This window comes from Natator depressus, chromosome 14, assembly GCF_965152275.1.
Source record: "Natator depressus isolate rNatDep1 chromosome 14, rNatDep2.hap1, whole genome shotgun sequence".
Classification (NCBI taxonomy): Eukaryota; Metazoa; Chordata; order Testudines; family Cheloniidae; genus Natator; species Natator depressus.
Window position 1 is genome coordinate 46140574 of NC_134247.1, and position 25849 is coordinate 46166422.

Here is a 25849-nt window from a genome sequence, read left to right on the forward strand (position 1 = left end):
GCGGAATTGGAATTAATTTGCAAACTGGATACAATTAACTTAGGCTTGAATAGAGACTGGGAGTGGATGGGTCATTACACAAAGTAAAACTATTTCCCCATGTTTATTCCCCCCTCCCCCCCACTGTTCCTCAGACGTTCTTGTCAACTGCTGGAAATGGCCCACCTTGATTATCACGACAAAAGGTTTTCTTCCCCCGCTCTCCTGCTGGTAATAGCTCATCTTAAGTGATCACTCTGGTTACAGTGCGTATGATAACACCCATTGTTTCATGTTCTCTGTGTATATAAATCTCCCCACTGTATTTTCCACTGAATGCATCCGATGAAGTGAGCTGTAGCTCACAAAAGCTTATGCTCAGATAAATTGGTTAGTCTCTAAGGTGCCACAAGTCCTCCTGTTCTTTTTGCGAATACCGACTAACACGGCTGCTACTCTGAAACCAAACAGAGTTAAGTAAGTCAAATCACTGAAGAGATACAAGTATCAGGGGGTAGCCGTGTTAGTCGATATCCACAAAAACAACAAGGAGTCTGGTGGCACCTTAAAGTCTAACAGATTTATTTGGGCATAAGCTTTCTGAAGAAGTGGGGTTTTTTACCCACAAAAGCTTATGCCCAAATAAATCTGTTAGTCTTTAAGGTGCCACCGGACTCTTTGTTGAAGAGAGCCAAGCATTTTCTAAATAAAAGAGCCGATCATAAAATCCCTCATGCCGGGCCCACAAAAACGTTATAGGGGCCAATAGTATTGGCAGAATTATGCCCAAAATATGCCATTATACTTTCCTTCAACCATCATAGTTAGAAATTCCAAAACAAGGATCTGATGTGAATTAGAAATAGATCCGAGTTGCCATGTTAGTTTGGGACTGGAACTTTGCCCAGGTTCTGGTGTTCTCGAGCTAATCAGATCCATTTCTAATCCAAATGACAGATGTAATTTTATTATTACTGTGTGTTGCAACATTTAAAAACTTCCTACGAGTTATCTAAACAATTAAATTAAAAATCCAGAACTACAGAGTGCCATGTTAAATCAGCTTTTTAATGTATTTGAAACATTCAGCTACATTCAGGATTGCCAACGCCATGCATTCAAAGAGCATGAATAAGCCCTAAAAAAAAAAAGAAAAGAAAAGAAAAGAAAAGAAAAGAAAAGAAAAGAAAAGAAAAGAAAAGAAAAGAGAGATTTAAAAAAAAATGTATTTTTTTTTTATTTGCCTTCTGGTTGCTGAGCCGTTAGATCACACTTGTGTCGTGTTTTCAGTAGAGCTGGTTGAAACAGAATTTCTGTTCCATGGGAAGTTCTGACATTTCAAAATTTATTTGGATTCTGAATCAGAATTTAAAACATTGAAATTTCCCATTAAATGAAAATGTTGACAAAAAAAATCATGTGGGGTCAATTTCCTTCCTCTGAAGTTTTTAAGGCCCGGCTTGACAAAGCCCTGGCTGGGATGATTTAGTTGGGAATTAATTGGTCCTGCTTTGAGCAGGGGGTGGGACTAGATGACCTCCTGAGGTCCCTTCCAAACCTGATCTTCTATTGTTCTATGAATCAACACATTTTATTCTGATGAAATCAAAATGTTTCATTCTGCTTTTGACTTAAAAAAGAAGATAAAATTTCAAAATGAAAAGATGTTTTGAAACCAAAACGTGAACCAATCCATTCTGGAAGGTCAAAAGGAACATTTCGACCTTTTTGACCTGAAACCCAAAAAAGAGTCGTACAAAAAGAGGAAAGTAGGTCAAATTATGAAGGACGAATATAAAAGAACAACACAAGCATGTAGGGATAAAATTAGGAAGGCCAAGGCCCAAAACAAGATTAAACCAGCTCGGGACATGAAGGGGAACAAGAAGACATTTTACAAATACATTAAAAGCAAGAGGAAGACCAAGGACAGAGCAGGCCCATTACTCAAGGATGCAGGAAAGACAATAACAGGCAATGCAGCAATGACTGACATGTTCAATGCCTTTTTTGTTTCCGTTTTCACAAAAGAGGTTAGCTGTGATCAGACGACTAACATAGGGCCTGGCTACACTTGCAGATGCAGAGCGCTTTGGGTTAAACCTGCCCTCGGAGAGCACAGTGAAAGCGCTGCCGTGAGTTCACTTAGGCCTGGTCTACCCTAGACTTTACTGTCGTAGAGCTATGTCGCTCCGGACACCCTGGAGAGATGTAGCCATACTGACCTAACCCCCAGTGTAGACAGCGCTAGGTCGACAGAGGAATTCTTCCATTGACTTACCTGCCGCCTCACAGGGAGGTGGATCGCCTCACAGGGAGGTGTATCACCTCCTTTGCCAACGGGAGAATTCCTCCCGTCACCCTGGGGAGAGTCTACACTGACGTACCAGTCTGCTTCTGTAGCATTGTAAGTGTAGACAAGCCCTTAAACAAGTTAGCTGTCTTCAGATTGGCAGGGCCTGAGGAAATACATCCTCGAATACTTAAGGAACTGGCTGAAGAGTTCTCTGAGCCATTAGCAATGATCTTTGAGAACTCATGGAGGACAGGGGAGTTCTCAGAGGACTGGAAAAGGGCAAATATAGTCCTTATCTATAAAAAGGGGAATAAGGACAACCCAAGGAATTATAGGCTAGCCGGTTTAACTTCGGTACCCAGAAAGATAATGGAGCAAATAATCAAACAATCAGCTGGTAAACACCTAGAAGATAATAAGGTGATAAGCAACAGTCAACATGGATTTGTCAAGAACAAATAATGTCAAATTAGCCAAATATCCTTTTTTGACAGAGTAACAAGTCTTGTGGATGGAGGGAAGCAGCAGATGTGCATATCTCAACTTTAGTAAGGTTTTTGATACTGTCTCACATGACCTTCTCATAAGCAAGCTAGGTAAATATAACTTAGACAAACTTACTATAAGGTGGGTTTACGACTGCCTGGGAAACAGTACTCTGAGAATAATTACCAATAGTTCACAGTCAAGCTGGAAGGGCATATTGAGTGGGGTCCTGCAGGGAGGGATCTGTCCTGAGTCCTGGTCTGCTCAATATCTTCATAATAGATTTGGATAATGGTACAGAGTACACTTACAAAGTTTGCAGACAATGCCAAGCTGTAGGTACCTCTGGAGTCCCACAACACAGCGACCCAGCGATGGCGGGAAGAAATGCTTTGGAGAGCTGCGGGTGGATGTGGCAGGTGCTGGTTTTCAATCAGCTGTTCTGCGGATTGGCCCTGCTGCACCATGGCAGGGATCCACAGCGTCCGGGGCTGCCACGCCACAGTCTGTCATGGAGCTTCCTCCAGGTGCTAACTCCGACCAAAGGGAGTTTCCAGCCTCCCAAGAGTAACATGAGGCAACATATACGTAGGAAACGCCTGTTTGGTGTGCAAAGTTCAGAATCGGCCCATTTCTGAGAACAATAAAAAGAAACTAAATTCCTTTCTTCTCTGCAGAAGCAGCCAGGGCTGCCGCGAATCCCCCACAACTGCTCCTAGCTGAACTGACTTGTTCGGTGTGCCTAGATTATTTTAAAGGTCCGGTGTCTCTAGCTTGTGGGCACCATTTCTGCCAGGCCTGCATCACTCAGTGCTGGGAGGCGTTGAGTACGAACTTCCACTGTCCTGAGTGCAGAGAAACCTTCTCCCAGAGAAACTTCAAACCAAACAGACAGCTGAGGAATATTGTAGAAGCTTCCAGAATGTTTACAGTGAAGTCAACAAAAGAACCAGAAGTTGAGAGAGTGTGTGAAATACACAAGAGGGCTTTAGATGTCTTCTGCCAAGAGGATCAAACACCCATTTGTATGGTTTGCCATCTGTCCCGAGATCACAAAGAACACACTGTGGTTCCCACAGAGGAGGCTGCTGAGGATTAAAAGGTAAGAAATCACGGGACGGTGTAAAAACTGGAATGGATGCATGCCGATGAAGTGAGCTGTAGCTCACGAAAGCTTATGCTCAAATAAATTTGTTAGTCTGTAAGGCCACGTCTACACGTCTAGTGTAGACGCGATAAATCGATCCCCGCTCGCTCTGCCGTCGACTCCGGAACTCCACACGGTGAGAGGCGGAAGCGGAGTCGACGGGGGGGGGGGTGGCGGCCGTCGATCCCGCGCTGCGAGGATGCAAAGTAAGTGATTCTAAGTCGATCTAAGATACGCTATTCTCGTAGCTGAAGTTGCGTATCTTAGATCGATTCCCCCCCCCCCCAGTATAGACAAGGCCTATGGTGCCACAAGTTCTCCTTTTCTTTTTGCAGACTTTTTAACCAGAGCCAGGCAGTAGGAGGCAAACAACTCACTTCCATCCTCTGGGCCACTTTGGAACAGAGTGTTCTATTAATAATTAATCCCTTCATTGCACAGAGCAGGCACTTAAAGGCTGGTTTGGCCGGTGTTTTCCGTAGTACCATGCTGCTCTCCCTTGTATTACATGCATCATTTTTGTCCCCGTGCCACTTTGGAACCAGGTGTTCTGGATGGTTTTAGTAATAAAGCTAATTATCACCCGACAACCCGGGTTAAAGGTCGGTTTGGACAAGTTTCTCATTAGCATTATAGTCTCACCTGAATGTACTGTCTGTATAATAAAGCTGTTGGTTGAGCAGGTGGGTTTGTCAGCGGTTTTCTGGCGTATCGCATTATTCTCAGTTGTATCATGCCTGTCGTTTTTGTCCCCTGGGCTGCCTCGGAACTGAGTGTTCTGGGCGGATTTACTGATACAGCCATTTACTGCCTGGAACAATCACTTGCAGGTGGGTTTGGAGGAAGTTGTCTGTATTATTGCATTATTCTCAGTGAGTTATATTATGTGTATCACTTTGGTCCCCCAAGCACTTCTGGAACCGTGTGTTTCAGGTCCTTTTTTGTGTTCAGATAAAAGGTTCTGAGTTAGAAAGGGTTAATAACCGTGTGTAATGAGTCAGTGCTCATTAATAAAACATTGTTCTGAAGTGTCTGTAGCAGTACCCACTGGTTTTTCAACAGTTTTATTTATCGAGATGTGTTTCTGGCATATTTTTGTTCCCTGTGTCTCTTTGGAACCCAGTGTTCTGGGCAGTTTTATTGATAAGGCTAGTTGGAGCTTGGAACGGGCACCTAAAGGTGGCTTCCGCAAAGGTTTTCTGTCGTGTTGTTCCCAGTTAGTTGTATTACGTGTACCGTCGCAGGCCGTGACCGTTTTAGTAAGGCATGCAACAACTCATTTGCACGCCGTAGGCAGTCCAAAATGGCGTCCTCCATGCGGTGTCCACATGATCGCGCATGCACTGTGTGCGAGGTCCTGCTGTGTGAAGGATACCGTTTTGTCCTACATCGGGGCCAGACAGAATCGTCCCGTGTGTTGGATCCAGCCTGCAGGCCACCAGTTAGACAATGCACAGGCGGTCAGGCACGCAATGCAGACTTGCATTTACAGATGGCACCCCACTGTATGTGAATCATTTTGGTCCCTTGTGCCACCACAGAAAATAAAGCTATTTTTTGCCTGTAACTGGCCCCTGAAGGTGGGTTCAGAAAAGGTTTTCTGTGGGATAGCATTATTCTCAGTTAGTTGTATTATGCGTATCGTTTTGGTCCCATGAGCCACTTCAGAATTGTGTGTTCTGGGTCCTTTTTGGAGTTAAAAAAGAGGTTCTGGGCAAGCTCAGGTTAATACCAATGTTTTATTAGTCTGGTCTCATTACTAAAATATTGTTCTTAAGTATCTGCCACAGTATTAACAGGAGTGTCGTACGTAAGACACCGGAGGACGTTGTTCCACCCTTCTTGCCACGGTGAGGCCTCAGCTGGAATACCGTGTCCAGTTGTGGGCACCGCACTTTAAGAAGGATGTGGAAAAATTGGAGAGAGTTCAGAGGGGAGCAACAGAAATGATCAGAGGTTTAGAGTGGATGAGCTCTGAGGAAGGGTTGCAATAAATGGGTGTGTTTAGTGTAGAGAAGAGAAGACTCGGGGAGGGCCTGATAACAGTCTTCAGGTATGTCTGAGGCTGTTCTACACAGAGCGGTGATCACTTGTGCTTCAAGTCCAGTGCGGGTAGAACAAGAAATAATCGCTTTAATTTGCAACAAGGGAGATTTACATTAGTGGGACGGGGTTCCCGGGGTGCAGCCTGGACGGTGGGACTGCTGAGCCCTCCAAATCCCCAGCCTGGGCTGCCTCTCGCCCTGTGATGCTGATGTCAAGCTACAAGCCTGACGGGCCCTGCGCTGACACAGACACCCACGGGCAGGGACACGCCCAGCTGTGTTACACGACTCCGCTCCCGGCCATTGATGAACCAGCAATAGAAGGCGCCAGCCAGTTCCCCCCAGCTCCAGCCCTGCACCCCAGAACTGCACCGACTCACCCTGCTCAAGGCTCCCTGGGGCAGTGCAAGTTCATTAAGTCATTTGCCTTCCCCAGTGTGGGGTGGACACGCCCTGGCCTTTGTAAGCTGAGAGCCCCTGTGCTAGTGGACTGACCATTGTATTATCCAAAGAACAAGATAAAAACATAAATTATCTTTGAAATGGCTTAGTGGGTCTCACTCCGGGTCCTGGTACGATGGGTATCTACATCCCCACAAGGATTGTCCCTAATTATTTCACTTAAATGGTGTACAGGATGTAAGTCATGTGATCCTGCTTACCCACACTCACAATACAAGACCAATGGGATGTTCAGTGCCACTGAAAGGCAACTAGCATTAAGCTGAGAAAAGGAAATACTTATTTTTACACAGTTCACTTTTAACCCGTGGAACTCATTGCCACATGGTATTACTGAGTTTCATAAATGCATAAAGTTGAGGGCCAGAAAGGACCATAAGGTCATCACATTTGGCCTCCTGTATATCACAGCTCAGGCTCCGACTTTCTCATTCCCCCGGGGGTGTTTGACCCCGACTCTGCCCCGGGCCCTGCCCCCACTCCACCCCTTCCCCCAAGGCCCTGGCCTGCCTCCTCCTGCCCTGCCTTGCCCCTTCCCGCCTTTGCTCCACCCCCTCCCCCCCAGCGCCTCCTGCCCATTGCTGAACAGCTGATCCGTGGTGGGTGGGAGGCACTGGGAGGCAGGGGGAGGAGCTGATGGACAGGGCCAGCTAGCGGGCGGGAGGCACTGGGGGGTAGGGGGGAAGCTGATCTGTGGGGCTGCTGGTGGGTGCTGAGCACGCACGATTTTTTTTCTGTGGGTGCTTCAGCCCCGGAGCACCCACAGAGTCAGTGCCTCTGTATCACAGGGCCTTAAATTTCACCCAGTTATTCCTGTATTCAGCCCAATAACTTGTATTTGATTAAATCCTAACGTGAGTTGACTAAAGCAGAAAGCAGAAAGCCATTCAGTCTTGATTTAGAGAGATCAACAGACAGTAACACCTGAAGCGCCCGAGAAGTGGGGGGGCCAGCGGTGCCCACACCATGGCCCCACCCCTGCTCCGCCTCTTCCCCTGAGACCCTGCCCCCTGCTCACTCCTCTCCACCCCCTCCCCTGTCACTTGCTTTAAGGCAGGTACAAAGGGAGAGAGCAGAGTTCTCCCACTTTTAAAAGTGATCCCCCCACCCCCGCCCTTGTTCTGGCGCCCCGTCAAGAGACGGAGAATCCACCACTTGGCTTGGCAGTTTCTTCCAATGGTTAATCCACCCACACTCTTAAAAATGAGCCAGCCACAGGTGTGTAATCGCTGTGTAAAACATCTCTGGGTCTGTCATGTAACCTTAGGTCATGTCCTTAGTTTGTAATGTTTGTGGATATTTTTTAAAAAGAAAAGGAGGACTTGTGGCACCTTAGAGACTAACCAATTTATTTGAGCATGAGCTTTCGTGAGCTACAGCTCACTTCATCGGATGCATCCGATGAAGTGAGCTGTAGCTCACGAAAGCTCATGCTCAAATAAATTGGTTAGTCTCTAAGGTGCCACAAGTCCTCCTTTTCTTTTTGCGAATACAGACTAACACAGCTGTTACTCTGAAACCGGATATTTTTTAGTGAGGTGTGTAATGGTTTGTACTGGTCTGAATTGCACTTAACCTCCTTAACTAGAACTTCATAAAGTTTGTTTTCTTTTCATTTTCTTTTGTGTTAGAACATGAACAATGTGAATATATCCCTAACCATGACAACACGACATTTCATCTTTTTCACCCTTTTCTTCCTCTAGACTCACTGTCGTCTAGCCAGCAGATGGAGAAAGGTGCATTTGTCAGATCAAAGGGGGAGTGCAAACTTTCATAAGAATTATGGTGGCTCATTGGCAGCACCGTAGTTCAGGGTTTGTTTCAAGTTTGCATTTGACAGGAGCTGAGCAACATATTACTGGTGGCTGCCCAGATCATTCCTGAAAACAGAAAAGTCGATTCTTTTCTCTGTTAGAATTTAGGATTTGTAAATAATGGTTGGTAACCAGATGGGCTGGGGTGCCGGGGAGGGGGCGAGCAGTGTATCTCTGTAGATCTAAGAGTTTAAAAATGAGCCTTTCGGAAAATGAGAGAACATCGCACCTCATTCTCAGAACTCTTTATGCGCGTACATCACATCCCCTGGCCATATGATTATTAGGAGCAAATGCATAAGTGGTATAGTGAAGACTGGGAAAATTCGACCTACAGAAATAGATATTTCTGTTCTCTCTCTCTACTTTATCAGCCAAAGGAAAAAATGTTAAAAATGTCCAAAGGGGTTAGGTAGACATCACCTATTGCAGACATGCCAACTCTCATGAATTGATGGTGAGAGATGCGATTTCTGAGTAAAATGAAGCCTCACTCATGATCTCGCGACAGAGCTCTCAGCTGTGGCTGGAAAAAAAAAATCCCCACGTTTGAGAGTTCTAAAAACGAGGCCTAATTTTACTTCAAAATCCCGTCAGCGGCCCTGGGCGCGGCTGGGACTCCTGCTGTCAGCCACCCAGTGCAGCTGCTCCCCAGCCAGCCTGGGAAGTGGGAGAGGGGACCCCACGGTAGCCCCCAGGCCTAGGGAGGGTGACAAACCCTAGGAGGGGCAGAGTGAGGCTGGGAGGGCTTTATTATGGCCTGGGGGCTGCAGGGGGCCTGAAGTGAGTGGGGGGCTGATGGGCTGGGGGGGCTGTATTGATGGTGGGTTCTGAGCAGATAGGGTGAGTGCTGGGAGGGCAGTGGGGTAGGGGTGCTGAACTGATTGGGCAGTGATGATGGGGGCTGCAGGACTGAATGGGGGGGGCTGGATGGGGACAGAACGGATGGGGGTCTGGGGGACAGGATTAATTGCTGGGCAGGAGACGGACAGATGTGGCAGTGAGAGCTCCTGCAGCAGGAGCCAAAATCACCTTATCCAGTACATGTGGGAGAGTGGGCAACACTAATTGTCACATGCTCACACCCTGGGGAGGGGCCAGGGGAGTTCAAAAATCAAGAGACTGACCTAAAAACCACAATATGATCCTTTTAAAAAATGTCATGATTTTTGGGCCAATCTCATCAGATTTGATCTCTTGAAGTTGGCAATATTGTATTAGCCATTGCATAGCCTTGGGGCCATCAGTGTGGAGTTTGGAAAGTCCCCCTGATAGACCAGCACAAGACGAGCAGCCATTCAGGAAGTGTGCGGTGTCCTCAACCACACCACAGCTACACAGAGTCAAGGGGAGCCAGTGATATCTCTATAAAAGCAGTTTTTCTGTTGCTCAGCTGGCTGATCTTTAGGAGGGAGGGGGCTCTGCAAGGAGACGGGGCTGTGAAGAGTTGCATCATTGGACAGGGGGACTTCGGATTCCCTGTAATCTGCTGGGAGCCTCCTATCATGCCAGGGTCTCTAATCACATCTGTGGGGAGAGGTGGGTGCAGATGGGGAAAGATTCCATGGGCCTGATCGTCAGGCCCTTTTATGCTGCTCTGTCAGAGCAAAGGGGCCTTAATGTGCATGGAAACAGTCCCCAGAAAATAGCTCCGGTGCAAGGGAGGCCCCCCCGTCCCTGTGAAGTTGGCAGAGGGGCTCTACAGACCCTGCCCCAGGGCTGAGCTCTGCCCCTCACGCTCTGATTCTCTCTCTGCAGCGAACGTGACTCTGGATCCAGACACGGCCCATCCCGACCTCCTCGTGTCTGCGGATCGGAGACGTGTGAGATGGGGAGACACACGGCAGGATCTGCCTGACAACCCTGAGAGATTTGACACTAAGTCCTGCGTGCTGGGCTGTGAGGGATTCACCTCGGGCCGACATTACTGGGAGGTGGAGGTGGGGGTGGAGGCAATGGGAGTCTGTGCTGTGGGGGTGGCCAGACAGTCTGTGAGGAGGAAGGGACGGATCCACCCTAACCCCGATGAGGGGATCTGGGCTGTGCCGTGCAGTGAGGATCAGTACCGGGCTCTCACGTCCCCTGGGCAGAGTACCCCCTTGTCCCCGAGCCGGGCACCCCGCAGGATCCGGGTTTATCTGGACTATGACGGGGGGGCAGGGGGCGTTTTTCGATGCTGGTCGCGGGGACCCGATCATCACTTTCCCGCCGGCCGCTTTCGCCGGGGAGAGAATCCGCCCGCTCTTCTGGGTTGGTGTTAGCGTGCGGCTCCTCTAGCCCCCACCCCCCTGATCTCTATGGCCTGGAGGACTCAGCCAGTCTCCCCCCCACACAGACGGGGCTGAAGGGGGTGACGCTCTCCCCGTAGCTCTATGGCTGTGGAGGTCTGTGTGAGGCGGCGCTCTAGGCTGGGTCTCTCTGCTCCTTGGAGGCCGACTCTGTGTGGAGTGGGGGGGGGTCCCACCAAGGAAGGAGGGACCCCCCTGTGGGAGAGGGGCGCAGTCGAGGGCCAGGGAGAGACCCCTCAACTGGGGGGTGGGGAGAGCAGGGGGGAGGCCGGCTGAAGAGGCTGGGTGGGGGCGGGCGGGGGGAGGACAGACCAGAGGGCAAACCAGGCGTCAGGTTCCCAGGAGATCAGGAGCAGGTGTTGCCGGGGGAAGCAGAGCTGAGCAGGGAGGACCCAGCTGCCCAGACGAGGTCCTGCCCCTTGGCTTGGGGGACAGAGAGGCTGGGGACCAGTCGGGCCCCCCAGGGGTCCACCAATCAGAGCCCAGGACTGGAGTCCTCTGCTACCCTTCGGCTGCTGATCTAGCAGGCGTAAGCAGGACACGGGGTGGCGGATTCGGACTGACGAGCTCCTAAGCGCCCTGTGGGCCAGCGTGTGAGATCTGCGGTTCCTGACACAGAGGCAAGGGAGGGATCGGACACTGGTCTGTGGGCCAGATGTTTCAAAGGGATTGAGCCTTTAAATATCCGGTGCCGTGAGCTCTCTCGTCAGAACAAACAGCTCAATACCCTGTGGAATCCCGAAGCTCGACCGAGGAATCGTCCCTTTGCCAGCACACGTGAAAGAATTGAGAGGGTGACGTGATTGTTCCCGTAGCCAGTGTTTCTGGCAAAGCTAATACTGGCCGATTGTGTTATAAAGTTTCACTGTTGGGCTAACCGTTGTCAGTTAACGGTACAAATTTCACTTTCTTTATGATTAAACGACTGTTGTACGAGTCAGCGTTTCCTGAGGGCTGCAGGGCGGGTGCTGCTTCTTAGAGCTAGGAGAAAAATATTGTCTCTGCCGAATTAATTTTAAAAATGTTTAAATGGAAGGAAATTTAAAAAGTGCTGTTTTGTTGGACAATTTGTGTGGAATTTTTCCTTAGTTGAAAAAAATTAAACCAAACTTAACAAAACATTTCAGTTCTTTTGTTGTTATATTCCCCCCACCCCCCACACTTTTCACTCTGCCTTTTCTCTCCCTTCCATTGGGAAATGGGTAGGGGGGAGAGGAGAGAAGGAAAAGTGAGCAGACACCCCCACAATTCCAAGTTTGTTTCACTTTTTCAGAAGCCAAGACTCACAAAAGCATGTTTTGATTCAAAAAATTAAACAATTTGTCCTTTAGTTTAATCAAAAAACTGAAAAATCAAAGGAATGAAAAATTTCCCACCACATTCTTCATTTCCCTGGAGAAGCCAGTTTCCCATGAAAGAATTCTAACCTGTACTACTGCCCCTGAAGGCTGAAGTGTGGGATACGTATTCTGCTTCAGGTCTTTACCAGAACGGTTAGTTGTGACCAGATGCTTAATATTAACACGGGGAAAGGATCTCAAACAAAAACAGCGAATGAACAGATTATAGAATATTTAGATAAGTTAAATACATCTACGTTTGTGGTCCTGAAGAATTTTCACCGTAGGAACCAGCTGAAGCCATCTTGGAACCCTTAGGAAGTATCTTCAAGAGTGTCAGGAGGATTGGTTAGGTCCCAGAGGACTGGAGAAAGGTGCTATGTTTACCTATCTGAAAAAAGGAAGATCAAGGGAATTAGAGAGCAGCCAGCCTAATTTCAATACCCAGAAAGATACTGGAACAAATTATTACATGCTCAGTTTGTTCAAACCTAGAAGATAATAGGGTTATAAGAAACAGCCAACGTGGGTTTGTCATGAACAGATCATGCCAAACAATCTGATTTACTTCTTTGACAGCATAACCAGCGCAGTGGATGGCAGAAAGCAGTAGGTGTGTTATATCTAGACTTTATTAAAGCTTTTGACACAGTTCCACATGACAGTCTCATAAGCAAAGAAAATATGGTTGACGTGACATTACCATAAGGTGGGTGAACAACTGTGTGAAAAACTGTTCTCAAAGAGAAGTTATCAATGGTTTGCTGTCAAATGGGAGGACATATTGAGTGGGGTCCCATAGGGCTCTGTCCTAGGTCTGGTACTATTCCATATTTTCATTAATGACTTGGCTAATGGAGAGGGACCATGGAGAGGAGAAGATGATTATAAAATGAGAAGATGACACCAAGATGGGATAGGTGGCAAGCACTTGGGAGGACAGGATTAGAATTCAAAACAACCTTTACAAATTGGAGAATTGGTCTGAAATCAACAAGATGAAATTCAATGAAGACAAGTGCAAAGCATTATATTTAGGAAGGAAAAATCAAATGCACAAACACAAAATGAGGAATCACTAGCTAGGCAGCAGAACTGCAGAAAAGGATCTGGGGCTTACGAAGGATCACAAATGACATATGAGTCAACACTGTGATGCTGTTGCGAAAAAGGCAAATTCCATTCTTGGATGTACTAACGGGAGTATTGGGTGTAGGATGCAGGAGATGATTGTTCCACCCTATATGGCACTGGGGAGGCCTCGTCTGGAGTACTGTATCCAATTCTGGGCACCACACTTTAAGAAAGATGTGAACAAATTGGAGAGAGTCCAGACAAGAGCAGCACAAATGATGGGAGGCTGAGCACACAAGACCTGTGATGAAAGGTTGAAAAACTGGGCATGTTTAGTCTAGAGAAGAGAAGGCTGAGTGGGGACATGATGGTCTGCAAATATGCTTAAGGCTGCTGCAGAGAGGACAGTGATCAATTGTTCCCCACGTCCAGCCAGGGTAGGACAAGAAGTGATGGGCTCAGTGTGCAGCAAGCGAGATTGGGGTTAGACCTTAGGAGAAACTTTCTAACTTTAAGGCTAGTTAAGCATCAAAGTGGTTACCTAGGGAGGTTGTGGAATCCCAGTTATTGGAGGTTTTTAAGATCAGGTTGGACCAACACCTCTCAGGGATGTTCGAGGTTTACTTGGTCCTCTCTCAGTGCAGGGGGAAAGACTAGAGGACCTCTCGAGATCCTTTCCAGCCCGACATCACTTTGATCCTCCAGTCACACCTTAAGCAAGACTAATTTAGGCTTATATCGATTTAAATTAAATGGATCCCTTACCAAATTAAGTTACAATGATATAAAACACTTGGACCAAGTCCCGAAATCGATGTAAGCCATGTGTAAACCAATGTAATGTCTACATTATCGCTGTAAGTCGACCTACACTATGCAATTCCAGCTACATGAATAACCTAGCTGGAGTCAATGTATTTTAGGTCGAGTTACTGCGGGGTCTACATCATGGGGGGGTCGATGGGAGAAAATCTCCCATCGACTTACCTTACTCTTCTCATCTGGGGTAGAGAACGGGTCGACTGCAGAGCGATCTACAGTCGATTTGGCGGGTCTTTACTAGACCCGCTAAATTGACCGCCAGTGGATCGATCTCAGAGCGTGGACCTGGGCTCTAGTGTTGACCTGCCCTTAGTGTCTACAAATGGGTTTACACTTCTGTGAGCGGGGTCTGACTGAATGCTGCCCTGACAGCTAGCTGGGAGGAGAAGAGAAGAGTGTGTGTTTATGTAAATACAGTTTGCTCCTGCTCTGATTACATATTCAGCAGATACAGTGGTGTCAAAGTGATCAACTTTGGCTGGTGTTGGGTACAAATCACCTTAGTACTGAATACAGGGTAGTGAAATATGGTTACCAAGGTTGTAATTATTGTAGGAATACAGGAAAGCAGGACTGTGCTTAACCTGTCCCAAATGAGAGGCCACCCGCAGTTGAAAGAACGTTGTTAAGCCAGGGGCTCGAATGTCAGCGCCCTGTGAAAGGAAAAGGGATGGGGACAGGTATCCTCAGTCAGGAGGTTGCAGACCCTCATCAAGGGTCCTTCCTAGATGGGTTTAACCTGTTTCTCCCACTGTTCACAGAATAGAGCTAAGCAGGCTTCATTAGGAGCCTCTTTGTTATGGGAAATGCCCAGTGACAGCTGAAATCACTTGGGGTGGGGCAGTGTTCGTGCCCTGCCTGCGAAGAGCTGACAATCACGGAGAGACAGATGTGCAGAGGTCACAGCAGAGAGGCAGGTGGCAGCAGAAGTGACTGACAGCGCGGCGGAGAGGGGCGGCGAGAGCGGGGAGCCGGTGGCCGGCGGAAGCGGTGAGCGGGTGGCGGGCGAGCGGCCGGCAGGGCGGCGGCGGAGAGGGGTGGCGAGCGAGCGCCCGAGCAGCGGAGCAAGTGAGGTGCCTCTTTACCCGGGGCGGGGGGCGGGGGAGTGAACTCTGCAGCTGCACCTCTGAACTCTGGGGCTGCACTGACCAAAGACAGCGACTGCGCGTGGGGTGCAGAGGACAGTCGGGCACGTGAAAGGGACTTTGGAGTTGCTGGACGTAAGATCCCGAGGGGGAAAGGACACTGCCCAGCCAACTTGGGGGTGGGGCTTTTACTCGTGGTTTATGTTTATGAGCCCTGTTTGCGGTGTTTCCCCAAATTAACCCCTAGCTACTTCCCTCCTTTCATTAAAAGTTTCTTTTTGACACTCAGACTGTGTTGCGAGAGGGGAAGTATCGCCTCGCACAGGTGCACAGGGGTGGGGTGTAAATTTCCCAGGTTACTGGGTGGGGGCTCGAGCCCGTTCAAGGTTTCTATGGCTCATGCTTGTCATGGTGCCTGTTTTCCATGGTGGCCGGTTTCCATGGCACCTGGTTTCTCGGAGGCCTGGTTTCCATGGCACCGGGATTCCCTGTGACCTAGTTCGGTTTCCGTGGCGCCTGGAATACACTGACCCGGTAGATTACGTGGCCCCTTCTCTGTCATCCCACAACTCTTCCTCACAACGCCTCGTTCGGGGCAGCCAATAGGCAGACCGTGGGCCAAATCCGGACACTTTTGAATGGACCATGAAATCTTTTTATTTACTTATTAGTATCGTTCTTGTTATGGCGGCATGGAAAACGTTTCTGTGGAGTCTGGACCTTGACTGTACCTGAAAATTTGGACCTTGACAACAATAACTGACTACCCCGGCCTAGTTCTTCTGCACCCCTCTCCCAGCACCCCGGGCCCATCTGAGTCTGTTTCTCCCCCGTTCCTTAGAGAATCCCAGCCATGGGTCCCGGCTTCCCCTCCTCCCAGCTCTGCAGGACGCTCAGGGTGGGGTGGGCAGGCCGCTGTGCATTGCAAGAAGCAGGTGATGGGGCCAGCTGCGGGAGCACAGCCGCCCAGGCTGGCCACAAGCTGGAAGAGCAGCATTACTAAAAAACCCCGTTCTGCGCCGGGATCTCCGTCTGGAGGGTGAGCTGGGCAGGGAGCGGCCCCTGGGGGCTCTCCACGGCAGCAGAGATGTCTGGGTGTTAGGGAGGGGTGGGAGGGTTTAGTGTGGCTGTGAATGGCATTTATCAGCTTTAATTCTAAGCTAACGAGCTGTGCGGGCAACATGATGGTTGGTGCAAGGGATACATGACAGGCCGATAATTAACAACAGCTAATCCCAGCTGGGCAGCAGGGCCTGGAGCCAGCATCTGAAATGGGACACATCAGCATGGGAAATCCAGGACTGCTGGGCCGGGCTCCCATGGGGTGTGTCTCTTCTCCCAGTCACTTGTTTATCTCTTTCCCCTCCACCTAGAATCAAAGTCCGCCGGGGAGGTGTATCAGGGCAGGCGAAAGGCCCTGAGTCCTCCACCGTGTGTCTCACCCCGCCCAGCCCAGCTGTGGGCGTAGGCCAGCTGTAACCTGAGCTCAAAGTCTGTGCTGAGCAGGAAAAGGCTCCGGCACCATGTAGAAACCAAGACGTGTCATGAGGATAATGGCGGATTTGGGGCCAGAGCGGAGCCCGTCGGCCAAGCCCTAGAAGAGAGGAAGGAATCGGGGAGAATTTAGGGTCCTTCTGTGGATCCCCCAAACCCGATAAGTAGGTGACCTTGTCTCAGGGTCTCTCTCTCTGTTCCTGCCTCTCGTTCCCTCTCCTACATGGAAAAGGATGAAGTCCAGGGCCCAGTGAAGTCAGTGGAAAAACGCCCAGGATTTCACCCAAGGTCTTCACAGAGCGGGCCGAGGCCCTGGCTTTAGGAGATGGGAATTGGGCAGGGGGGTTGTTCAGGGAAATGTTGCTTATTTTCCATATTAAATGGGCCCCCTCGGGATTTGGGGTGAATCTCTGAGCCAGTGGTGACCCTTTATCAGCCACCCATGATCCCCCAACCCCACCAACTGCCCCCACGGCTGAGGAGTTTCCTGTTCCCTGTGGGAGCTTGTGGGAGGCCCCTCTGCTGCGTCCGACCCCAGGTATGGAATGAGCTCTCTCCACTTCCCAAATCGTGAGCCTCAAGGAAGAACAGACAAAGCCGCGTTTCTCACACTGAGGGTCCCAGCCCAAAAGGCAGTTGCATGACGATTGTAGGGGGGTCGCAAGAGCAGTGGCTGAAAATTGGACACCCAGCTCTGAAGGCAGCGCCGCGCCAGGAGCAGCGCAGAAGTAAGGGTAACATGGTATGGGGGGGGGTCGTCACTTTTTGAGGGGGGTGTTGTCACAGCCTGAAATATTTTCAAAGCGGGTCCCAGGAAAAAAAGTTTGAGAACCTCTGAGATAGAAGATGATGTGAAGGAGGAGGACTCTCATTTGGGGCAGGAGGTTAGTTATTTCAGGCACAATTAACCGATCAACAATAACGACTAGAGGGCAGAGTTAAGGTTGTGTTGGTGTCTTGCATTGTGTGTTTGCAAACTTTCCAATGTTTGTTTCTGTAAGGGTAGGATTATTTGCTGTTTTCAGTTGTTCAAAGCAGGGTGACACAAAGGGCAGAGTTAAGGTTGTTTGGGTGAGTTTGTCAAGCCTGATAGGGGTTGCTGTTACGTGTTTGGGATTGAGGTGGAGCCGGTAGTATCATGTGGATCAGACTCTCTGGCCCTATCTAGTAAGAACATTTCTCAGGATCAGGATGATGAAGGCCCAGGGTCCAAGGAAAGGGTGGGGATCGGTAGCCATGATGATGACAGCCTCCGTCTGTTCTTCTGTATTTTCCCCTGAAGTCTCTCTCTTCGAGGACCCAAAAAGGGAGTGATGGGAGGAGTAGTCCATCCCCTCATTATTTTGTCCACCCATTAGGCCTAATGCCCAACTCACCGATTTTGGTTCATTAATTTCCAGACCCATATTTTCTCATTTACCAAGCAGGATTTTAACAGCATCCTTGAATTATATCAGGGTTCCTTTTTGTTTGGACTAACGCCCGTCTTTCTGTCTCTCCTTCGTACCTTTTCCTTTCAGCGTTTCTTATTATAGTAACATCTTATGGACGTTCACATACTAATTAAGTTGAGCTCACAGTGAGGGTTAATTTCAGGCCCACTGATCACAAGAGAACTCCGCATTTCGCATCCTTTCTTCCACCTGCTCTGCTCAAGGAGGACAGGACAGCGACTCCCTTCCCCAAACCCATCTGCTTTAGAGCCCCCTCGCCCCCTTAAACCCACTGCATCTGGCTTTAAAGCTGCAGCCCTCCACCAGCCCTAGGGGCCCAGCCTTTCAGAGACCCATCCACGGGGGATGTGTGTATTTAGGCCCCTTTGCTAAACGGCGGGCGTGGAGGAAGCTGAGGAGGGAATGCAGGTGACATAGCTAGCAGGGAAACGCGTGTAGGTGGGGGCGCGGAGCGGGGTTCAGGCAGCAGAGACGCACGTACGGGGATATAGAAAGGTTCAGACCACATGGGAAGGGACAGAAGGTGAAGAACAGAAGGAGACACAGTGGGATGTGATGTTCTCAAACAAGTGGCCACGCTTGTGGCAGGGGTGTCAGACTCCTTCAGAGTACAGGGCTGGGTTCCCTCTCGGGCTGTGATCCGTGGGCTGGGGTGTAAATTCTGGACCACGCCCTCCCCACAATGCACAGCGGGGCTCCCGCGCAGGTCAATGGCAGGACGTGGCCTTTAGGTAATAGATTTTGACAGGCTGGCTTCGGTGGTCCCCTACCCAACCTGCTGGCTTCTGTGAATCAGGATCATCCTTAGGATTTACGGGGCCCTACGCAGTATTATTAAACTGGTGCCAGTCTGCATGTGAGAGAGACAGTGTGTGTGTGTGTGTGTGTGTGTGTGTGTGTTAGGGAAGTGTGAGAGACAGTGAGCACTTTAAGTCCCCCCCCACTGTCTCGCGTGGAAGTTTCGCTCCTCCAGGCAGGGTACAGGGAGGGATTCTGCTCCAGGCCGCCATGCTGCCAGTGACCGGCCGCACCGCTCTGGGCTCCCCGGGGATGGGGCCGCAGAGCCGGCCAGCTGAGGAGCGAGGGAGGGAGGGGGCTGCGATGGGGTTGGGGAGAAGCCCCCCGGCCCAGCGCAGGGGAGGGGCCAGAGAAGAGAGGAGACCAGTTGTGAGAAAGTTCCTGCTCTACCTTGGCGGGTCTTGCGCTTATTGTCGGATTTGCTCGCCTTGGAGCTTCACGGAAGCCCTCAGCTTGGCCGTTTTTCTGAACCCACAGTTCAGGTCGACTCCTCCTGTGTCTGACCAGGGAGGATATGGGGGGAACCCGGGTCTGCCCTCTGCTCCGGGTTTCAGCCCAGGGCCCTGTGGGATGCAGCTGTCTAGAGTGCCTCCTGGAACAGCCGTGCGATGGCTACAACTCCCTGGGCTACTTCCCCATGGCCTCCTCCCAACCCCTTCTTTATCCTCACCACAGGACCTTCCTCCTGGTGTCTAATAATGCATGTACTCCTCAGTCCTCTAACAGTCCGTGTTCTCACTCTCAGCTCCTAGCGCCTCTTTCTCCCAGCTCCTTACACACGCACCACAAACTGAAGTGAGCTCCTTTATAAACCCAGGTGCCCCGATTAGCCTGCCTTAATTGATTCTAGCAGCTTCTTGATTGGCTGCAGGTGTTCTAATCAGCCTGTCTGTCTTAATTGTCTCCAGAAGGTTCCTGATTGTTCTGGAACCTTCCCTGTTACCTTACCCAGGGAAAAGGGACCTACTTAGTCTGGGGCTAATATATCCGCCTTCTATTACTCTCCTGTCGCTTGACCCTTTGACCACACTCATGTCCCTGTTATTTCATTAGTTGTCCCCCGGATTTATTTGGTATCCAGGTCCTTTGGATCCCCCTCTTAGGCTGGGGGGGGGGATCCTTTAGTAGTGGACAGGCTTCGCCCGCCCACTTCTTGGATCCCAATAGGACTACTCTCCTGTAGCCATCTGGCCCGACCCTATCACACCAGCCATGGCCAGCGAGGGGAAATGGTGCCCCAAATTTTCAGGTGCCCCATGCAGCCACGTGTGCTGCGTATGCCTAGGGATGGCCGTGTTGTGAATCGAAGTCTCGGGGATCTGGCTCTCCCCAGGCGTTGTATAGGAGCCCAGGCGCCAAACTCAGGTGCAGTGAATGGCAGGGATCTGCCAGACACCGGAAAGTCGGGCGTGGTGACACTCAGCGTCACGGCGCCCCGTTCCTTTGGTGCCTCCGCTCCCAAACCCTGCATAAGCTGAACATGTCCTGCAGCCACCTACATGCAGAGCGAAGGCTAGATTCGCCCCGGGCTGCATGTTGGACACCCCGCCTGGTGCCATTCAGGACAGAAATACTTCTCTCCTGTGTCTGCTCCATGAGCCATTGCCTGGGGCTGTGACCTGAAATCTACAGCTCTGGGAGACTCCAGACTCACCCCCCTAACCAGCCCTAATGTTCTCCTGTTTTATTCTCAGGACCTGCTGGAGCAGGGCAGGAGAGAAGCTGAGCGGAGCCCTTGGGAGGAGGACGCCACAGAAGGACCGAACTGAATCCATGCGACCTGCCTCTGCTCCGCCCTGGGAACCTGGAGGAAGCTGCAATCCCAGGGGAACTTGACGGATGAGCTGAGAGCCCGTTTCAGCCCCGCTCTGCAGGACTCCAACCTAGAGCCCCACTTAGGGCAACACAAAACCAAACTGTGACCCGGAGCTCTGGCCCGTGGTGCGAGTGCATCTCCATGGACAGAGAGGGGAGAAGGCAACTCACCGATGGGGCTGTGGATCGGCCTTCAGCCGGGTCCAACCCAAAGTCTGTGAGTGGGATAAGCTGCTTCCACTGAGTCCAGCAGGGAGCCCCCGTGTGTGGGGGCAGCCCCAGGATGGCCGACCGCAACAAGGGGGCAGAGCTGACGCTAACCTCAGGGGAGGGGGAGTGTGAGATGTGCGTGTGTGACACCGATGGGGAGCCCCGGGGCCACGTCGCTGAGCCCACGGGGCACGTGTATCTGGCCAGGTTACGCGCCCGCCCCCAGGCGCTGAGCATGGAGACCCTGCAGGGAGCACGGGACGGACTGGAGCGACGCGGGGAGCTGGGCGAGGAGCTGGGCAGCTGCCTGGACCTCGCCCTGCAGAGGTTCTGCCAGGAGCCCCCGTGCGTGCAGGGGAACACCAGGATGACGTTGAGTTGGGCCGGGGGGAGCCTGGAGTTCCTGTCGGGGGACGGAGGTTACACAATCTCTGTTTTCTATCATAAAGGAAATCCCCATTATTATCTCCATATTAAGGATCTCCCCGGGCACTTGTATGTGGCCTGGTTACGTTCCCGCAAGGAACGGCTCAGTTCTAACAGTCTGCTGGCGTTGTTCACGGGGCTGCGTTTCTCTCAGGGAGACACTGCTGCGCTGAGGGTCTGCTTTCAGAGAGCCTGGGAGGGCTTCAGAGGGGAGCCCCGGTGCGTGCAGGACAACGCCAGGCTGCGGGTCCGGTGGGGTGGGGGAGAGCTGGAGTTTGTCTCCGGCCAGGGGCAGTGTGAGATCTCGGTGCTCCTCGCCGATGGGGAACCCCAGTATCACATCACAGAGCTGGGAAGGGTCAGGCCAGTGACTTGGTCACACACCAGCCCAGAGCCGCTGAGTGTCGCAGACCTGGCGAGGGTGCGGGACAGACTGGGGCACTGGGGGGCGCTGGGCGAGGAGCTGAGCAGCTGCTTTGGGGAGGCCATTGCCCGGTTCAGCCGGGAGCCCCGGTGTGTGCAGGAGAACGCCAGGCTGCTGATCCGGTGGGGCAGGGAGAAGCTGGAGTTTGTCTCCGGCCAGGGGCAGTGTGAGATCTCGGTGCTCCACGCCGATGGGGAACCCCAGTATCGCATCACAGAGCTGGGAGGGGACAGGTCAGTGACTTGGTCACACGCCAGCCCAGAGCCGCTGAGCGTCGCAGACCTAGCGAGGGTGCGGGAGAGACTGGGGTGCTGGCGGGCGCTGGGCGAGGAGCTGAGCATCTGCTTTGGGGAGGCCATTTCCCGGTTCAGCCGGGAGCCCCACTGTGTGCAGGAGAACGCCAGGATGGGGATCAGCTGGGATGGAGGGACCCTGGAGCTCCTGTCAGGGGAGGGGCAGTGTGAGATCTCCGTGTGCTGTAGGGACGGGAGACCCCAGTACGAGGTTGGGGAGCTCCCCGTGCACATGTACCTGGCTCGGTTATGCGCCCGCGCAGAACCACTGAGCGCCGACACCCTACGGAGAGTGTTGAGAAAATTGGGTTCTTGTCAGGAAGACACCGGTATCCTAAGAGCCTGTATTGCCCACGCGTTGGACCAATTCGTTCAGGAGCCCCGGTGCGTGCAGGAGAACGCCAAGCTGCTGATCCGGTGGGGTGGGGAGGAACTGGAGTTAGTATCTGGCCAGGGACAGTGTGAGATCTCCGTGCTCCTCGCCGATGGGGAACCCCAGTATCACATCACAGAGCTGGGAGGGGACAGGCCAGTGACTTGGTCACACGCCAGCCCAGAGCCGCTGAGCGTCGCAGACCTAGCGAGGGTGTGGGAGAGACTGGGGCACTGGGGGGGGCTGGGCAAGGAGCTGAGTGTGTGCTTTGGGGAGGCCATTCCCCGGTTCAGCCGGGAGCCCCCGTGGGTGCAAGGGAACGCCAGGATGGGGATCTACTGGGACAGGAATAGACTGGAGTTCCTGTCAGGAGAGGGGCAGTGTGAGATCTCTGTGCGATATAGGCATGGGAGAGCCCAGTACAAGGTTGGGGAGCTCCCAGGGCACATAAACCTGGCTCGGTTACACACCCTACCAGAGCCAGAGGACGAACCCCCTCTGTCGCCGCATGATTGAAATAGGGCCATATGTCTTTGCTGCTACCACTGTTGAACCATTGCACCAAAGCTTGTAAGAAGTGCATCATGTAAGGAATCAATGGAAATTTACTATCTATCAAGTGTGATTCTCCTGTTCATAGACCTGTATCATCCTTGTCCCCGAAGTGATAAATATTGACTCTCTGCTGGCATCCTACCCGCGTGCTGTATTCCTGAGCAACACCCGCAGGGCAGTTACACCCAGTTATGACCCAGTTTATACCCAGGCTACCAGCCACTTTGAAGGGGACAATTTCCTGGTGCAAGTGCTAGACGAGCCAACTGGGGGGGAGCTTTTCTTGACCTGCTGCTCACAAACAGGGAAGAATTAGTGGGGGAAGCAAAAGTGGATGGGAATCTGGGAGGCAGTGACCATGAGATGGTCGAGTTCAGGATCCTGACACAGGGAAGAAAGGTAAGCTGCAGGATACGGACCCTGGACTTCAGGAAAGCAGACTTCGACTCCCTCAGGGAACGGATGGGTAGGATCCCCTGGGGGACTAACATGAAGGGGAAAGGAGTCCAGGAGAGCTGGCTGTATTTCAAGGAATCCCTGTTGAGGTTACAGGGACAAACCGTCCCGATGAGTCGAAAGAATAGTAAATATGGCAGGCGACCAGCTTGGCTTAACGGTGAAATCCTAGCGGATCTTAAACATAAAAAAGAAGCTTACAAGAAGTGGAAGGTTGGACATATCACCAGGGAAGAGTATAAAAATATTGCTCGGGCATGTAGGAATGAAATCAGGAGGGCCAAATCACACCTGGAGCTGCAGCTAGCAAGAGATGTCAAGAGTAACAAGAAGGGTTTCTTCAGGTATGTTGGCAACAAGAAGAAAGCCAAGGAAAGTGTGGGCCCCTTACTGAATGAGGGAGGCAACCTAGTGACAGAGGATGTGGAAAAAGCTAATGTGCTCAATGCTTTTTTTTGCCTCTGTCTTCACGAACAAGGTCAGCTCCCGGACTGCTGCGCTGGGCATCACAGCATGGGGAGTAGGTGGCCAGCCCTCTGTGGAGAAAGAGGTGGTTAGGGACTATTTAGAAAAGCTGGACGTGCACAAGTCCATGGGGCCGGACGAGTTGCATCCGAGAGTGCTAAAGGAATTGGCGGCTGTGATTGCAGAGCCATTGGCCATTATCTTTGAAAACTCGTGGCGAACGGGGGAAGTCCCAGATGACTGGAAAAAGGCTAATGTAGTGCCAATCTTTAAAAAAGGGAAGAAGGAGGATCCTGGGAACTACAGGCCAGTCAGCCTCACCTCAGTCCCCGGAAAAATCATGGAGCAGGTCCTCAAAGAATCAATCCTGAAGCACTTACATGAGAGGAAAGTGATCAGGAACAGTCAGCATGGATTCACCAAGGGTAGGTCATGCCTGACTAATCTAATCGCCTTCTATGATGAGATTACTGGTTCTGTGGATGAAGGGAAAGCAGTGGATGTATTGTTTCTTGACTTTAGCAAAGCTTTTGACACGGTCTCCCACAGTATTCTTGCCAGCAAGTTAAAGAAGTATGGGCTGGATGAATGCACTATAAGGTGGGTAGAAAGTTGGCTAGATTGTCGGGCTCAACGGGTAGTGATCAATGGCTCCATGTCTAGTTGGCAGCCGGTGTCAAGTGGAGTGCCCCAGGGGTCGGTCCTGGGGCCGGTTTTGTTCAATATCTTCCTAAATGATCTGGAGGATGGTGTGGATTGCACTCTCAGCAAATTTGCGGATGATACTAAACTGGGAGGAGTGGTAGATACACCGGAGGGCAGGGATAGGATACAGAGGGACCTAGACAAATTGGAGGATTGGGCCAAAAGAAATCTGATGAGGTTCAATAAGGATAAGTGCAGGGTCCTGCACTTAGGACGGAAGAACCCAATGCACCGCTACAGACTAGGGACCGAATGGCTCGGCAGCAGTTCTGCAGAAAAGGACCTAGGGGCGACAGTGGACGAGAAGCTGGATATGAGTCAGCAGTGTGCCCTTGTTGCCAAGAAGGCCAATGGCATTTTGGGATGTATAAGTAGGGGCATAGCGAGCAGATCGAGGGACGTGATCGTTCCCCTCTATTCGACATTGGTGAGGCCTCATCTGGAGTACTGTGTCCAGTTTTGGGCCCCACACTACAAGAAGGATGTGGATAAATTGGAGAGAGTCCAGCGAAGGGCAACAAAAATGATTAGGGGGCTGGAACACATGACTTATGAGGAGAGGCTGAGGGAACTGGGATTGTTTAGTCTGCAGAAGAGAAGAATGAGGGGGGATTTGATAGCTGCTTTCAACTACCTGAAAGGGAGTTCCAAAGAGGATGGCTCTAGACTGTTCTCAATGGTAGCAGATGACAGAACGAGGAGTAATGGTCTCAAGTTGCAGCGGGGGAGGTCTAGGTTGGATATTAGGAAAAACTTTTTCACTAGGAAGGTGGTGAAGCACTGGAATGCGTTACCTAGGGAGGTGGTGGAATCTCCTTCCTTAGAAGTTTTTAAGGTCAGGCTTGACAAAGCCCTGGCTGGGATGATTTAGTTGGGGATTGGTCCTGCTTTGAGCAGGGGGTTGGACTAGATGACGACCTGAGGTCCCTTCCAACCCTGATATTCTATGATTCTATGACTGTTCAAGTTGATGGCCCGTTAAAGAGACCATTTATCTCGGGTTACCATATTTCAACAATCAAAACAGAGGACATCGAGGGGGAGCCCCGCCCTAAACCCACCCTTGCTCTGCCCCCACTCGGCCCCCATCCACTCCCTCCCACTTCCCGCCCCCTGACTGCCCGCCTCAGAACCCACAACCCCCCCCAGCTCCTTGTCCCCTGACTGCCCCCTCCTGGGACCCCCCCACCCTAACCGCCCCCCAGGACCCCACCCCCTACCTAAGCCTCCCGCTCCTTGTCCCCTGACTGTCCCCTCCTGGGACCCCCCCCACCCTAACTGCCCCCCTAGGACCCTACCCCCTACCTGTCTCCTGACTGCCCCAACCCTTATCCACACCCCTGCCCCCAGACAGACCCCCGGGACTCCCACGCCCCATCCAACCGCTCTCTGCCCCCTGACAGGACCCCCAGAACTCCTGACCCATCCAACCCCCCGCTCCCTGTCCCTTGACTGCCCCGATCCCTCTCCACACCCCCGCCCCCTGACAGCCCCCCCCACAGAACTCCCGACCCAGCCAACCTTCCCCCTGCTCCCTGCC

General features: G+C 51.4%; 1 pseudogene; it reads left to right on the forward strand.

Annotated features, from left to right (window-relative positions):
• The first annotated feature begins 4641 nt into the window (after positions 1-4641).
• Positions 4642-10509, forward strand: LOC141998079 (butyrophilin subfamily 2 member A2-like; annotated as a pseudogene).
• The last annotated feature ends 15340 nt before the right edge of the window (positions 10510-25849 follow it).